At 48.0% G+C, this 12,857-nt stretch overlaps 1 pseudogene; it reads left to right on the forward strand.

The window, feature by feature from the left end:
* Window positions 1-385: 385 nt before the first annotated feature.
* On the forward strand, window positions 386-2,333 carry LOC149360180 (uncharacterized; annotated as a pseudogene).
* Window positions 2,334-12,857: the final 10,524 nt, after the last annotated feature.

Raw genomic sequence — 12,857 nt, forward strand, 5'->3', positions numbered from 1 at the left:
ATCGTAATGGCACAGCAGCTTCTGAGACAATCCTCGCTTTCTGATAGGCCGCCACAACAAAACCAAATCACCAGGCCTGTAAGTGACGTGACGGCGGCGGGCATCGTAGCGCGCTTTGGACTGCTGTGCCGGAGCCCACATTTCGCTGGCTGGCCTCTTAAAGGCGCGAATATAGTCCGACGTAACGCAAGCGAGCGCGCGCGCGCGCGCACGCTGCATTGCGTTGGTGAAAACAGCTCCGTCTATAGTTCGACGCACTGCAGCGGCCAACGCAACCGGCGGCTGCCAGCGCGCCCCGACGAGCCCGGCGCAGATTTGGCTCCTGCTCCAATTGCGCGCCGGCGCCGCCGACCGCGCCGACCCACAATGCATCGCGCGCAGAAAAATGGCGGATGCCAGCGCGAGCGGCGTGAGTGGTGCGAGCTGCCCAAACATCAAAACCGAGCCGGATATCGTTGTGGAACGCTTTATTGAAGCCATAAAACAACACCCCTGTGTATACGACACAAAACGACTCGATTTCAGAGACAACCAGCGAAAAGAGAACGCTTTGGAACAAATAAGGCGAAGCACCGGTCTCTCCACGGGCGAGTTGTTCCCGGCTGCTGTGCTCGGCTTCACTTGTACCCTCCTCAGCCGAAGCATTCCACTCGCCGCATGTATTGTAATGTGTGGCCGATTTTTTTTGTCCCTCGTTTTCAATGTAGTCGAAGAATGCCACAAGTTATGGAAGAAGCTCCGGGACCGCTTCACCCGGGAGGTAAAAGCGATCGAGCTCGCTACGAGGAGCGGCATCGCCTACGTTGCGAGCCAGTCATGGCAGTTTGCCGAAGTAATGTCTTTCTACAAGAACTGTGGTCGTCCAAGAAAGTGAGTTCTTTTGCTTTGTTTTGGAATGTTTGTTTTCGCGGATCGAGGTGCGGGGAGTTATGAGCGCGAAAAGTGTTCAATGCACGGCATGAATTGGGTGCTACGTTCACGCACAGGTTGTTCACTGAGCCTCCTTCGTTTTACCTTCTCTACGGGGGCACACCTTGTTCATACTGAGCCTCCTTCGTTAATTTGTGCTTTTTTACCGTGACGTTCCCCTTCTGTGAGAGAGGATTTAGTATTAGTTTTTTCTTTTCCATGTAACTGCCTATGAACTGCTGCGCTTTATCACGTTAGCATGGCTTTAGAAGAAGACCCTGGAGGAGCCTGTACAAAATTGCTCGTGTTTTTTTAAATGTTTCACGGCTTTTGTGTGGCTGTGAAAATATTAAAATGAGATTAACTTTTTACCAGCTTCAAAATGTACAGCAATATCAAACATGCGATAAAACGTTGGCGGGTGGTCAGACATCTGTAGCAAAAATTTCTGTAGATCTTTATGCTTCCGATTGTGCATTTGTGTTATGTGTTTTAGCGTTTGTCATCTCATGGGTTCAGGTGAGCTGCATTCTTAGAACTCGTGTGTATTTTGTTTTGGGCTAGTATGTGTGTTGGTTTTTAGTCATTTTTTATGGCTTTACTGTTTATGCTGAGGGTAGGCTGAGGGTTGGGAACGGTTAGGATATAGGTCGGAGATGTAGCTCCTGCTTTTGGAAGGTAGAAGATTTGCTCACCGAAACTTCCCGGCAACATAAGCATTTTCGCTCTGTGAAATTAGCACTAATGTGGATAATTGGAGCACTTGGTTCAGCATTTTGCTTACTGGAATGGCACTACTCACAGGCATGAATAAGAAGGCATGATAAATGCATGGGCCTTGAATTTCAACTGAATTTCAAACATCAGTGTAAATCAGAGCTCGTGTCCTTTTCTTTTTCTTCATCCGTGTGCGTAATGCTCTTACACTCGACAAGGCACAGGTGCTCTGTTAGCAGTAAAGTAAAAAAAAAGTGAGACGACAAGACTGAACTTACTGGAGTAAACCCTGTTTGTTTCAGGACTACCTGCAGCGTGGGCTTAAGGGCCCTGTCAGGAGGTGATGACATCCCCTCAACAGCAGAAGAAATTTTCAACAGTATGCTAGGTGATGATTCGGCAGCACCATCACCCCCCGCCAATGTTGATGAAGAGCTGGAGCCCGCAGCAGGTAGTCCTGGTCAGCCTGCCAGGCAGGAAGACTCCACAGTGAGGGAGCCACCCTCGAAACGGTCCAAAAAACATCTAGTTGCGATCACTTCAAGCAGCAGCTCCTTTCCCAGCTGGCCAAGAATACCGAAAATGAGACTTTCGAGCAATCAGTTGGCATGAGCCTTGACAGGATGCCAAAGAGAATCGCCTCTCGCTTGAAGGTTAGAATAATGGAGCTAATAGCTGAATATGATGAGTCTGAGGATGAATTTTAAGATATACTTTTTGAGGTGTAGGTGACAACAAATATATCATCTGCACTATGTTTCTTTTGATAACTTAGAGGGCGTTGCCATTTCATTTTTTTGCATTGCCTGCCATGGAGTGCAGTTTCCTAACATCGTTCTGTTCGTGTTCCTATTGTTTCAGTATACTACAAAGCTGTGATATATGTGTTTTTGACTGTTGAATGGTTTCGTTGCAAGTATTGTAAGCTTCAATGTGGTTAATAGTCTCCTACCTCTTTCACCACTTCATTGTTTCACAATTCAAGCTGTGTGCATTGTCATGGTAATTCGTCTTTCAACTTTCACAAGTGATTTTGCAACATTTACAAGCGATATCATGATTATAACTTGCACCATTGATAATTTATTGCTAATTTATATATGAAGCATGTTGAGCAATAGTTGTACACCACCTTTGTGTGTTCAAACAAAATATTTCACATGAAAACAACAAACACGCAAACAAAACAAACTTAGCGTGGTGTGCTTGCACAAAAGCAGTACAAAATATTTCGTGTATTTTTTTACATCCGCGGGATATGTTCAATTACAATCCACTCGAAAGTCCTTTACGAAGTGGTCACCAGATATCAGAATAAAATTTTATACATTTCAGCTGGCGTCGGATGTTCTTGTTTTGCCCGAAAAATGGAGTCAACAGCTTCACGCTAGCCATCAACACCGCCTTACAACTTTCAGTTGCCATGGTAAACAACCACGTGGGGACTTGAAGTACTCTGCTATGGCATCCCGGATTTGCATAGCATCTGAAGCTGAGCGGGTGCCGCTGGCAGTACTCTGAGGATTTACATTTGCTACGGTCTGCCTCCACCCGCCTTCCTGGACATTGTCGCCAGTGACGCGGTCGCCGTAATCGTGTGGGCAATAGGCCTTGTCAGCCAGGAGAAAGTTGTGCAGGCAAACCGCCGCACCTACCATGGCTGTGAGCAACTCAACGTCGCCACTCACTGTCCCGAGGAAGCAGCGCCAACGGGAAACCAATATTCCGAAAGCGTTCTCCACGCGACGGAGCGCCCTTGACAGCCTATAGTTAAATACTCGTTTTGTCTCGGTTAGCTGTCTTCCGGGGTTAGGGCGCATTAAATGGGCCGCAGGGGAAATGCTTCATCGCTCGCAATGCACAGTGGCCACCCGTTATGACCTGAAGGCAAGCTGAGGGTATTGTTCTCGAAGCTCTTTCTGATTGGGCTTTCTCGAAAGAAAGAGCCATCAGAAAGTCTGCCCTGAGCACCAATATCCACTAGCAGAAAGCGATAATTTGCATCTGCCACTGCCAACATCAGCAATGAGTAGAAACCCTTATAATTGTAGAACTCTGAACAACTGTCAGTAGGGCAAGTAATTGCGAAGTGCTTCCCATCTATGCACCCTACACAATTGGGAAAGTTCCACTTCGTGGCGAACTCCTGTCTGATGAACTCCCATTCGTCGGAAGTCGGCTGTCTGAGCACAAGTGGGGAAAGGCAGTCCCAGATGGCAGGCCTCTTTCGGAATGCCAAAGACTGTCGATACATGCATACGATAGCTTACAGCGACGTCCATCATAGAGCCGCCTGTGGCCAGAAACCTGTGAAGAGTAGAAGTAGCAAATGAATTGTATTGCAGCGCCATCGTTTGTTAAAAGAAGTTTTTTCTGTATTTAATTATCATGTTATGAGGCGCAACTAGGTTGAAGAGGATTGTTAATTACAATCAGAGTCGCGCGGGGAGGGGTGATGATTAACATAGCTATATAAAGGTATGTTCAAGGGTCGAGTCATGTCTGATGTGTTGAAAGAAATCAATGTGAATAACGGAAGGCAATTAATCAATAGAACACAACTGGGAAATGGGGACAAAAAATATATTTTGCGAGAGAATTCCATGCTCGCACAGTGAATGGACGTTGAAAACCGGTGAAAAAAGTGGGCAAACGATATAGAATTGTTTTTCCTGCTACTACACTGAATAAGAACAAGAACGAAAGAAAGAACAGTTTCTAAGCTCATCAGGCGGCTATACGGCCAGTTTCAGCTTTGAGTCAAGGCACCATCCCGTATGACAAGCGGATGTCAGCGAGTGTGTAATTAAGGGTGGTTAAGTGGGGGATATTTACCGTAAATTGACTGCCAGCCTTTTTCCTGGGCTGATTGGATTCTTGTGGTTCGGTGAATGGACGATGCGGTCGCGGACAAGGCTCAAAAGTTTATCAAATGAGGCCTTGGTCATCCAGCAAAGAAAGTCGTTTTACATGATTTTCAAGGCTGGACTAAGTGTGTTTAAAACACTCCCGAACATCGTGACAAGTTACTGTGCAGCTAAATATTTGTGGATAGTAATAAAACGAGCCGAGCGGTCACAGTGAGTTAAAAAAAAGCGCTACAAAGCTACACACGAGTGAAACAGTCATTTCGTGTGAAGTGTGCTTACCTGAAGTACTTGAGATGGTACTCTGGGTCTGTTTACCGTAGTTCTTGCACAAGCTGGTGGTACTCGCCTGTGGTTTTCCGCTGTGCGAAAATCTTTCGCACATACATTGAGCACCTGCGCTTTCGCCGCAAGCGGTGGACTAGTAACACGAGAGCAAATTTCTGTAGCGCGGATAACACCCTAGCCATATTTCATATAGTAGCCGCAATGGAGTGAATGAAGCGAAACGGATGAGGCGACGCAGATAAAGGCGCGAACGGAATTCAAACTACCCGCCGGTCGACGATCGGCGCGCGAGTCGGCGGTCGTTCTGCGCATGCTCCGAAGCGGCGCGCGGCGTCTGGACGCGTCGAAGTATAGAGGGGGTGGCGCTCTGGCCGGCGCAGCGAAACCGGCGTAGCGCGACTGACTGCGAGCGACGCTCGCCCGCGCGCTGAACACGTCGGACTATAAACGCGCCTTAACAAGCGCTGCGCGCCCGCCGTCGCTCAAAGCAGGCCCAGACTCTTTCGGGCATGTCGCGGCGTGCAGCGTGACTCATGCCGTCTCGCTGGCGCCGACGCGGACCCTTCCTCCTCCCCTCCTCTCCGTCGGTGCGAACTCCTCCGACGCTCGCCGGCTCTCGACCATTGGTCTAATTTGAACGGTGGCCAGTGCCGTGACCTGATTGGAGAATTTGAACGGCTGGCTGCCGTAACCGTTACCAGCGGCTTTAAAAGCGGAGCCGCGCTGAACCCGAGCAGCAGACGGGCAGCAGAAGAGCCATCACGCCGGAGCTACGCTCGCCGCCGGGGCCGCCCTTCTTCTTTGTGCTAGCCCGTGGTGCTCTTGGCCCTTGTATCATGTGAAAGCCCTTGTACATACTGTACATAAAAGTCATTTGACTCACCGTCGCCTCGACCGTTTCCTGGCTCGGACACCCAGTCCCAACAGTGGATGGCAGCTGCGGGACCGACCGGCGTCAGCTACCTCGGCGCGGTGAGTGCCTGATGTTTTCCCCTCAAATCGCCAGACTGCTCTAGCACACGTGATTGTAGTTTAGAGTAGGGCTGTGTGTTGCACTGGAGAGAGCTTTGCTGTTTCGAGCCAAGTCGGAGCGCTTTGAAACGAAAGCTGGTGCAGAGGGAGTAAACGAGGCGTTTTTGGAAAGAATTACTTGCGCGTGTCATGCTAGTAGCGCTATAGTAGTGAACGGCAAGGGAATTCTAAGAAAAGGGAAAACTACAAGAGGATATTGTGCGCGATGGAGAACTTCAATGTGAAGGAACTCATCGAAATTTGTGAAGAGTTGGGCATTGATTTGGGCCCCACAAAACGAAAGCAGACGATTCTTGAGATCATGCGGGCAGAGGAAGTAACGGCTGAGGAAGCCAATGAGGCCTGGGAAGAGATCACAGAACGCCGTGAGCACGAAGAGGCTGAAAAACAGAAGCAGCTTGAGCGCGAAGAGGCAGAAAAACGGAGGCAGCTTGAGATGAAACGGCATGCCCGCGCTAAGAAACTGATGGACCTGGAGCTTGAAGCGCATGAGATCGATTTCGAGAGATATAAAACATTGTCCGCTCTGCATGAGACTAACGGTCAACAGCTGAGAGACAGGCCGCAGCCCTTCGTGATCGCCGAAGATATGGCGGAATATTTGGCGGATTTCGAGCGCGTCTGCGAGAGAAAGCGCGTTGAGCGGAATGGTTGGGCACAGAAGTTGGTATCCCTGCTTTCCAGCGAAGCGTATGACGTTGTCAAGCGCCTGTTGGACGACGGCTTGGCGGACTACGATGAGCTGAAAAGCTTCTTACTGGCGAGATATAACGTGTCACCGCTGGACCTTCGCCAAAGGTACCTGCGAGAGAATAGCACCCCATCCTTTAACGATTTTCCGTACCAGTTTAAAGCCGACATTTTAGAGTGGCTCGAAAATGCTGAAGGGTCGGATGATCGTGATACAGAGGTAGAATGCGTCGCTGTAGAGCAGCCCTGCCAGTGCGGCACAGAGGAACGTAGTCCGTACGTGGCAGATGTAACTGCTGCTGTAACAGTGGGAAATGCCCCGCATTCGCGTACTGAGAAAGCCTCTATACCATCGGATAAGGTAGTCACAGCATCGGACGATGCACTTACAGAGGTCTCGCCCATTGAAATTGTGGCGGAGTTACCGGAAGGCGAATCTCCTAGCGTGTCGAAAGCAGGAGAAGTTGCCGAACAGGGCAGAGAGGACGTCCATCTGGAAATTAATGAAAACGCTTGCGCCGACGCAAGCGAAGTAGATGAGGACGGCACACCGTGTTGTGCAGTGCGTTCGGCAGAGATGCAGAAACCCGAAACTTACGATCAACGGAAGCAGGCGCATGGAGAGTTTGCGGACGCTGAGTTCTGCGTTAGTGTCTCTGGCGAGGAATGCGAAACGAGTCCCGTGCTTTCGCACTGCTCCGAGCTTTGCGACTTACCAGAAAGCAGCTGCAGTAGCAGGATCACCGCGACTGAGTGCGGAGCCAACCCTCATCCGAAATTGGCTGAAACGCGTCAGCAGCATGACGAGAGCTGTATACCAGCACCACGGTGTAAGAATACATTTAGGTGTTGACACTGCGCTCGGCGGCGCGACCAGGACTTGTTCGCCGCTCCCTGCGCTTCTCTCGAACGCTGACAGATGGCGCTACGCACCCGGGGCCCCTAGAAATAGCTAAGGCGGAAAATAGACCTCTGTTTATAGCCTTTCTAGACATAAGCGGTGCATACGATAACGTGAACAGGGAACTCCTGTGGAGCATATTGAAAGATTTAGGTATTGGTGATGAGGTAATTGATTTTCTACAGGAAATCTACCGAGATAATGAAGTTGAAATTACATGGGAAAGGAAAAAAAGTACCACAACCGTAGGGGTGCACAAAGGATTAAGGCAAGGTTGCCCTCTATCACCGCTGCTGTTCATGCTTTACGTGATAAATATGGAAAGAAGGCTAGAAGAAAGTAATCTGGGTTATAATCTATCGTACAGATTAGGCGGAAATGTAGTTGAGCAGCGACTCCCGGGTTTAATGTATGCGGACGATATTGTACTGTTAGCAGATAGCCAGGAAGATTTACAAACTTTGGTTAATTGCTGTGGAGACGAAGGAGACGCTCTAGGATTCAGTTTTAGCGCAACTAAATCAGGTGTGATGATTTTTAACGATACAACTGATCAGGTGCTTACAATACAAGGCCACGAAATACCCAAAGTGGCCGAATACAAATACCTCGGGATATGGCTAAACGAAGGGCAGATATACACGGAAAAGCATGAACAGGCTCTTAGGGCAAAAGGACGAAGAGACGCCGGGATAATGAAACATAGGGCATTATGGGGGTACCACAAATATGAAGTACTAAGAGGTATTTGGAAAGGAATAATGGTGCCGGGACTTACTTTCGGCAATGCGGTTCTGTGCTTAAGGGCAGAAGTTCAGTCGAGATTAGACGTAAATCAGAGAGCTGTTGGAAGATTAGCACTAGGTGCCCACGGCAAAACCACAAACGAGGCAGTACAAGGGGATATGGGCTGGGCATCGTTCGAGGCACGGGAAGCTAAGAGTAAAATACTATATGAAGAACGCCTGAGGAAATTGGACGATAACAGATGGGCAGCTAAGGTATTTAAATATTTATACAGGAAGAACGTTGACTCACAGTGGCGGAAAAGAACTAGAAAACTAACCAGTAAGTATGCCGGTCATGAGGACGGAGAAAGAAAGAGCATTAAACGACAGGTTAAAAACGCGGAAGTTAAAAATTGGATGAATTCAATGGAAAAGAAACACAGTGTAGAACTATATCGATTCTGGAAAAGGCAGATCAGGAAAGAATTTTTCTATGATAACTCAAGAGGCAGTGCCCTACTTTTTGAAGCTAGATCAGGGTGTCTTAGAACGCGCAGCTACAAAAAGAAATTTAACGAAGAAGATGACACATGTGCAGTGTGTGGTAGATCTGTGGAAACAATTGAACACCTCATAATCAAATGTGATGGTATCCATCCGGATGTCGATGCAGGCACAGTCACTCTTTCTGAGGCCCTAGGGTTTAAAGATAACAATGGTCATGTAAATAAATCTGCAGTGGAAGTCAGCAAAAAGCGATTGGAGGATTGGTGGCTGAAAAGCAGAGATGTGGCATAAGGTTAGAATAGTAGGAAACCGTAGGCAAAGTTGATGGAGAATCTTTATGAGAATTGCCAACACAGTAAACAAAAAAAAATAATAAATAAAGAAAAGCTGAGCATGGTGGCAATTGCCACCACCCCGTTTCAAAGGGGGCGCTCCTATCCATCCATCCATCCATCCATCCATCCCTAGTCGCCGAGCTTCGGCAGCCGTAACGCAGATGCCACGGGATCTTTCGGTGCCGCTGCGTGTACGCGTGCTTTGTGAAGTGCGGCAAGACAACGAAGGATTGAAACTGCTGTCGACACCAAATAATTTTGGGCTACTTCGTGTTTTTCTTGCTGAGACTGCATGAATGGGCGGAACAGCAGCGAGGACGCAGCCCTGTGCTGCTTCCGAGCTCGTTATCGAAATGCGTTCATAGCAAATTTTTTTTTCGTTCATCCGCACGACTGCTGTGAGCATAGTTAACTACACTGCCTCTTAAATATAAAAGGTCGGACTCAACGCGCCCACATTTGGCCTGAAGAGCCTACGCGTACATTCAAACATTGCTTGAGCAGTGTATTGCGCCAATGCTGCGAGATGACCGCCGTGTTGAGAACATGGTTAACTTCGGCCACCTGGAGTTCTTTAATTTGCACAGAAACCTCAAGGACGTTTCCGCATTTCGCCTGCATCAGAAATACTTACTCCGCAGCCACGAATAGAACCCGCGCTCTTGTGCTGTATTGCAGAACGCCACTGCCGCTATACACGCGAACGCCGGGACCAAAACAAAAATCCAAGTGTGCATTTGCGGCTTTTTAATAGCAAGTGCAGTCCACAATTAGGTACGCGAAACGCAAATAGTTACTGGAAATGCCACTGGCGTTGTTTCTGCCAATCTTATCCCTCAGGTCGGCACCGACGATGGTGAGTGGTTGTCTCTAGCACTAGGCCCGAGAACGTAGGTGTAATGCCGGCTGCGGTGGCCGCGAAACAACGCAAAAGGTGCCCGTGTGCTGTGTGATGTGAAGAATCCCATGTGGTCTAAGTTTGGAGCCCTCCATTGCGGCATCTATTAATGCCCATATGCCCCTTCGGGACATTAACAGCACAATTTGCTTTTTTTTTTTGCTCAAATGCGGCCTGAATAGCCATTCGGTTGAACAAACAAATTTATTACTACAAGTAGCCTCTCTGAGAGATGTGATTTCCTGTAGTCACTAGGTTACGCACAAAACACAGTGAATCACAACCTACTGGGCTACTTTCGCGTAATCAAGAGCCAAGACCGTGACTGCAATTGTGATGATCACTGCATTCGTTTATTTGGACGATACACTGAGCGAATTATCCTCTATCATCTAGGATGAGCACAGCTTGGCCTGTTTCTTTTTTTCTTGACACTGCTTTGTCATGACTGCATTGGTGTGCTTACAATGCTGCCTCATACGCATGCTGACGTAATAGTGGAGGAGCTGTGGGAGTACTTCTTCCTTGTGATCAGCACATGGGAATGTCATCGTGTATGTATCTGTCACTGCGTCTATGGTGTCCCAGTACACCGCGTGGCAGTCTGCATAGTCAACAAAAAACCGCTCCGTATGCTTTAGAAGGTCAAATATGTTGACGTTAGGGTGGGTAAGACCCCCTCTGGTCTTCACATTTGTTAGAGCTGCTTCAGCAAAAGAATTATTTTTTACGCTGAAGGCTGACAAGCAAGGAGCGCAGCTGGTAACTCTTCGCACCTTTCTGCACAAAAAACCGGTGACATAATGAAGTATGCAGTCTGTAATTTGCCCTCCGTCTAATTTGTGTTTCCGAACGATATCTTCACATTCCCAGTCTTCTACTGAAACTAGATCGTCTAGCTTTTCTTTAATTTGATTGATGAATCCAGGGCATGATGCCACTTTGTCGTCTGTTCTAATGAGGGCCCTGAAATATGACGCATCCAGCAATGGTTCCTCACCCTCGACGACTTTGCAATTGCCATACTTCGGAGGTTTAAGGATACTGTAGATCGACAGCGTCTGGTAAAGCTGCATAAAGGTGGGCATCGAAGGGTGATCATTCTGGCTTCCTGCCAACCGTATTTTGCCAAAGAACCGCTCGATAGGATCTTGGTTCATTTTGTTGGTTAGGACATATTTGAAGTTGTGGCAATCAAGCAGCACCTCAAAAAGATCCAAAGTGGACTTCAATGTGACTCGAAGTCCCTCGCAAGTGCTCTTTGTCAAGAACATGTCTTTTATAATGTTGCCACTTTCCAGTTCTCTTTCCCAGCTGTCCAGCCAGTCAATTCTATGCTTGAGAATTGCGAGGTGTCGGCTGTTCCTTGTGATCCCTTCTGCTGGAAATCGCCTGTTCAGTGCATCAAACAAATTGTTTAAAAACAACGTGAATTCTTGAGTTTTCTCGCTGCCTATGATTTTGCGGATACCTTGTTCCCGATAAAACTGAATACCCGCCGCCATGGAGCGGCTAAAGACTTGGGTGGCTAACTTCACACGCATCTTCTCACAGTTACTCGGGTATATGTGAGAGTGCGTTATTTTCGGGGAGACTTTTAGGCCCCCCGCGTTGGCAACGTCTTCCTTGTAGACTTCAGCATAGTACTCCCACTTGATCCACTGTCCTTCGTTTTTCAAGTATCGCTGCTGCTTAAGTCTATTTCTCACACACTTAAACAAGTGTGGAGTGTCAGAAAACGCAAAAACTTTTCTTTCAGGGTCAACTGGGTGCGTGAACTAGTAGCAGCTCTCCTTGAGGCTTCCATTAACACCTAGAATGTTCCACATGCTCCTGTTTGTTGACGCGCCATCACAGACAAACCCATGAATCTTTGCACCGGCTTCTTCGAGCATCACAATAGCTTGGAGAAGCAACTGAGCGAGAATGGAGCCTTTGGTTGCATTTTTTGCTGCGAACACCCCTATAGATTGAGCGTAGCTATCGCCAAAAGGACAGAACATGAAAACGAGGGCGTGATCAGCGAGCTCATCAGCGTTTCCAGCGTCTGTTGCCAGCCCTACATATGTCATCGTGCGAGAATTGACACGTTTACTTTTTCTAACCTGCATTTCATCGAACATGATAATCCCATGTCGCTTGAAGTCGTCCATTTTTTCTATTTTCCTTTTCAGAGCAGAAAAGAACTTGCTGTCAAATCCCGACTTAAATCCCACCATAGAGACATACCGGCGTATTGTTCGGACTGACGGCAATGCGAGCACTTCGTTTTCAACCAGGAACCTGTAGGCTGCTGGTGACCTGATATGAAGGAGCAAGCAAAGCAGGATCCAGCTGTCCGAGTATCGTCGTCCCTTCTTAGAACCAGTCTTGCCAGCAGCCACACATTCCTTTAACACAAGCTGCTGTGCCTCAGTAAGGTTCGCATCACGAGAAATGCGGTCAAGGGTTTCATCGCTTAATTGTTTAAGCTTGGCTTTGCATTTGCTCAGTTCCGCCTCAAGCTTTTTTTTTCCTTTTAGAAGTCGCACTTTGGACCTGTAGCAGGAAATTCTTGCCTTCCGCAAAAGGTCAATGCGGGCTTTTTTGGAAGGGCTGCTTAAAAGACGAATGTGCTTCATTTCTCCTCTCTTCTTCATACGGGAGTAATGTATCCGGAGTGTGTCTTTCAATCTTTCGCAACGGTCGCAACTTGCTTGTTCAGAAAATAACATGCAGTTTCTGTGCTGCCACACGCCACATGCGTCGATATATGCACACTCAGGTTGGATGTTGTGGTACATCTCGCCACCGGGGCCACCAGCGCATACGTGCAGGTTGTGAAACTTGTGAATCACACTCTCCAAGTCGCTTAGGCCGCATGGAACAACATCGCCGCTTATGGCGTTGACAGTTATAGGGTGACCATAAATGAAAGCACGCAGTGACAGCATTCCGCTGGATGAAACTGTAGCATCTAATGACTTCCTCAGGAAAGGTGCATGG

Source organism: Amblyomma mixtum, chromosome 2 (genome assembly GCF_055824585.1).
Source record: "Amblyomma mixtum isolate Tamu chromosome 2, ASM5582458v1, whole genome shotgun sequence".
In the NCBI taxonomy this organism is placed as follows: domain Eukaryota; kingdom Metazoa; phylum Arthropoda; class Arachnida; order Ixodida; family Ixodidae; genus Amblyomma; species Amblyomma mixtum.